General features: G+C 44.7%; 1 non-coding gene across 1 annotated transcript; it reads right to left on the reverse strand.

Moving 5' to 3' along the window:
- Positions 1-3,227: 3,227 nt before the first annotated feature.
- On the reverse strand, positions 3,228-3,334 carry LOC116554082. Its single transcript, XR_004270041.1, has one exon. It is a non-coding gene; the product is annotated as a U6 spliceosomal RNA (small nuclear RNA).
- Positions 3,335-4,255: the final 921 nt, after the last annotated feature.

Below are 4,255 nucleotides of genomic sequence, written 5' to 3' on the forward strand. Positions count from 1 at the left end.
ACAGGCATGAGCCACCATGCCTGGCCATGTGAATATATTTTTAAGTGAATTAACATATAAAGCCTAATTAGCACAAGGACTTGCTCATGAGACTATCGTTATTATTGTTATTATTTTGACATGGGGTATCACTCTTGTCACCCAGGCTGGAGTACAGTGGCACAGTCATGGCTCAGCCTCCCAAGTAGCCAAGACCACAGGCATGCACCATACCTGGCTAATTTTTCTTTTCTTTTTTTTACTTTTGTAGAGATAGAGGAGGTCTTACTATGTTAACCTAAGTTGGTCTCAAACTCTGAGCTCAAGCAGTCCTCCTACCTTGCTTCTCAAAGTGCTGGGATTATAGGCGTGAGCCACCATGTCTAGACAAGACTGTCGTTATTATTTCAATTACAAATGGACGTGTTCTTGACAAGTATATAAGTCAAATCCTATTCTGTTTGTAACTTTAGCTTGTGGTTCCCATTTTATCTTCATGGCTCAGCAATGCACAGTTCACCACAGCTCTTAAATGCTCTCTTATCTCTCCCCTGAACATCTGCCAGACTGCTCCCTTGCACGCTTAACATGGCAAACACAGGCAAGTTCCTGAAAAATAAGAGCATCTCTTAGCAAATTCTTTAGGGAAGGAAAGAATCCTGTTGTCATGGGACATATGTCCTCACCCTCTGATTTTTCTGTTCATAATCTCAGGAATCCTCTCCAGGATTTGAGGAGGAAAAGGTGGAACAGAGTCTATGACCACTGTTCCACACACTGAGGAAAGCCCAGGGGAGTCTCTTTGACACTGACAGTAGCCAGCATGGCTCAGATTGTGGGCTCTGACCACCAGCAACACCTTCCTTGTGGGCATCTGGATAAAGATGCAGGCTCGTGGGCCCACCTTGACTTACTGGGGCCATGTCTCAAGGATGGTGCCCATGACCCTGCATTTTTAGCACATGTCCTAAGCTATAGTCTTATTCTAACGTTAAGGGGAGGAACCTGGGGCAGGACTGCAATCACCGTTAGAGGAGCGAGTATGTTTACAAAGTGCCTCATAGATTACTGCCTTTCTGTAACTGGAGCCAGGTTTGTCTGCTCTACTCTGCATTCAAACACCAAGCACCACCGGGCGCAGTGGCTCATGCCTGTAATCCCAGCACTTTGGGAGGCCGAGGTGGTGGATCACCTGAGATGAGGAGTTCAAGACCAGCCTGGCCAACATGGTGAAACCCCCTCTCTACTAAAAATGCAAAACTTAGCTGGGCGTGGTGGTGGGTGCCTGTAATCCCAGCTACGCAGGAGGCTGAGGCAGGAGAATTGCTTGAACCCAGGTGACAGACGTTGCAGTGAGCCGAGATCACCACTGCGCTCTGCCCTGGGCAACAGAGCAAGACTCCATCTCAAAAAAAAAAAAAAAAAAGAAAAAAAGAAACAAACATAAGAGGTGAACTAGCGTTCTAAAGGACCATCTTAAATTTTAACACTTACCATTGGGTTTTTAAAGGGAAACTTGGTGTGGGAGACATGCGGGAGCGGTGCAGGGTGCAGTATCTGTGTATCTGTGTGTCTTGTTCTGATGGCTGTCTTGGCTAACTGGGCTAATTGCCTGCTCTGAGGTCTGGCTGGTGTAATCTTGATTTTGGCCTGATGGTGGTGGACAAATTGTTAGTTACTCCCCCTAAACAGGATTCCAAAAAGGGGACTCTATGCCTGGTTTCAAGATTAGCCTCTGGGATTTTTTAAGCAAGAGCATAATGACATCACCTTAGCACGCATAGCCAGAGGGAGTGTCCACAGGGGACAAAAAGGAAGAGATGAGAGGGGAAGGAAGGAAGAAAAAGAAAGTGAGTCTTTCAATAGCAAAGATGTGGAATCAACCCAAATGCCCATCAACCATAGACCGAATAAAGAAAATGTGGTATGTATACACCATGGAACACTAAACAGCCGTAGGAAGGAATGAGATCATGTCCTTTGCAGAGACATGGATGAAGCTGGAAGCCATTATCCTCAGCAAACTAACACAGGAACAGAAAACCAAACACTGCATGTTCTCACTTGTAAGTGGGAGCTGAACAATGAGAACACATGGACACACGGAGGGGAACAACACACCCTGGGCCTGTTAGGGGAGTGCAGTAGTGGGGAGAGTATTAGGAAAAATAGCTAATGCATGCAGGAATTAATACCTAGGTGATGGGTTAATAGGTGCAGCAAACCACCATGGCACACATTTACCTATGTAACAAATCTGCATATCCTGCACATGTACCCTAGAACTAAAAACTAAAATTAAAAAAAAAAAAAAAGAAGGGCTGGGCACGGTGGCTCATGCCTATAATCCCAGCACTTTGGGAGGCCAAGGGAGGTGGATCAAGAGGTCAGGAGTTTGAGACCAGCCTGGCCAATATGGTGAAACCCCACCTCTACTAAAGGTACAAAAAATTAGCTGGGTGTGGTGGTGTGTGCCTGTAGTCCCAGCTGCTTGGGAGGCTGAGGCAGGAGAATTGCTTGAACCCAGGAGGCAGAGGCTGCAGTGAACTGAGATCATGCCACTGCACTCTAGCTGGGGCAACACAGCAAGACTCCCTCTCAAAAAAAAAAAAAGTAGGTATTTTGTTTTTTTGTTTTCTTGAGACAGGCTCTCTCTTTATCACCCAGGTTGGAATGCAGTGGTGCAATCTCAGCTTACTGCAACCTTGACTTCCCAGGTTCAAGCAATGCTCCCATCTCAGCCTCCCAAGTAGCTGGGACTACAGGGGCACACCACCACGTCTGGCTAATTTTTGTATTTTTTTTGTAAAGACATGGTTTCACTATGTTGCCCAGGCTGGAAAAGTGGGTAATTTTTAAAACTAAGGTCCCTGGTTACATTTTCTAGAGGTCTGTGATTTCACTCTCACATGTCTTCTGCACAACTTTTTTTTTTTTTTTTTTTTTTTACACTCCAGAGGTCATTTTTTTTTTTTTTAAACAACTATTATTATTTTTGAATGAATTCATAGGGAATAGGTTCCAGCAGCTCAGGCTCCTTCCCATTGGTTCTCACAAAGTGTGCTTCTCTGGGTGGAGCAGGCTGGCGCTTCAGTTGAGCCCAGGTACCTTTCTCTTTGGCTTCTTTCTTTTTCTGATCATTTTCCTTCACATGTTTCAGGAAGCTATCTCGGCTCTTAGAGTGCTTGATGTGCTCAATATGCGCATTAATTCTCTTGGCAAGAATCTTGCCCTTAACTTGTTTGTTTAAAAATATGGGACTCTTCACGAATTTGCATGTCATCCTTGCGCAGGGGACATGCTAATCTTCTCTGTATCGTTGCAATTTTAGTATATGTGCTGCCAAAGCGAGCACTTCTGCACAACTTTTTATCATGGCCTCAGTTGTTTTGTTGCCATCAACTTCCTTATTACACTGTGGTTCTAAGACTCCACCTCTGAAGAATGTGGTGGGAGAGCAAGCACTGTCTCTGTTTCTCCTTCCAAAAGGCTGTTTGCACAGGATCTAACATCTTCCCGAGCCTCTCAGACCTTTTCTTATTTCTTCTGGTCTTTGTTGCTACTGTTCCATTGTTGGGGGGGTTGGAAGGGTGCCTCTAGAGTGTGCAAAAGACCCACTCCCCTTGTGAAGCTCAAGGATGAAATTTATATGAAATCAGTTTGTCTTTGGATTTGAGGCACTGATAATTTGTAGCTAATTTAATATGAACTGGACTGAGAGAACTGGAGCCTGTTTGTTTTATCTCCTTGGCTGGCCTTCCCCTCCCTCCTTCCTGTTTGTGTACTTCTTGTCTCTAGCTACCATTGCAGACTTCATTTATCATCTGAGAGTGCCTGAGGTGCCCCGGAGGATGTCACTCCTTCTAGGGAGTGACATGTGGGAAGAAAGAAGTAAATGCATGTAAAACACTTTGCTGCAACTCAGCAACAACAACAAGAAAAAAGAACCAGTTAAAAAATGGGCAAAGTACTTGAGTTGAAGTACTTTGATATACAAATGGCTAACTGATAAGCACAGGAAAAGATGCCCAGCATCACTAATCTTTACTTAAAGGCAAATCCAAACTGCGGGGAGATATAAGTCACACCCATTAGGATGGCTACTATCAAAACAACAGAACAGGTATTAGTGAGGTTGTGGAGAAATTGGAACCCTTGTGCACTGTTGGTAAGAGTGTAAAATGGTGCAGCCAGCATGGAAAGCAGTTTCACAGAAATCAAACAGGGCTGGGTGTGGTGGCTCATGCTTGTAATACTAGCACTTTGGAAGGCTGAG

This window comes from Sapajus apella, unplaced genomic scaffold (genome assembly GCF_009761245.1).
Source record: "Sapajus apella isolate SASKATOON/1434 unplaced genomic scaffold, GSC_monkey_1.0 scaffold1, whole genome shotgun sequence".
Classification (NCBI taxonomy): domain Eukaryota; kingdom Metazoa; phylum Chordata; class Mammalia; order Primates; family Cebidae; genus Sapajus; species Sapajus apella.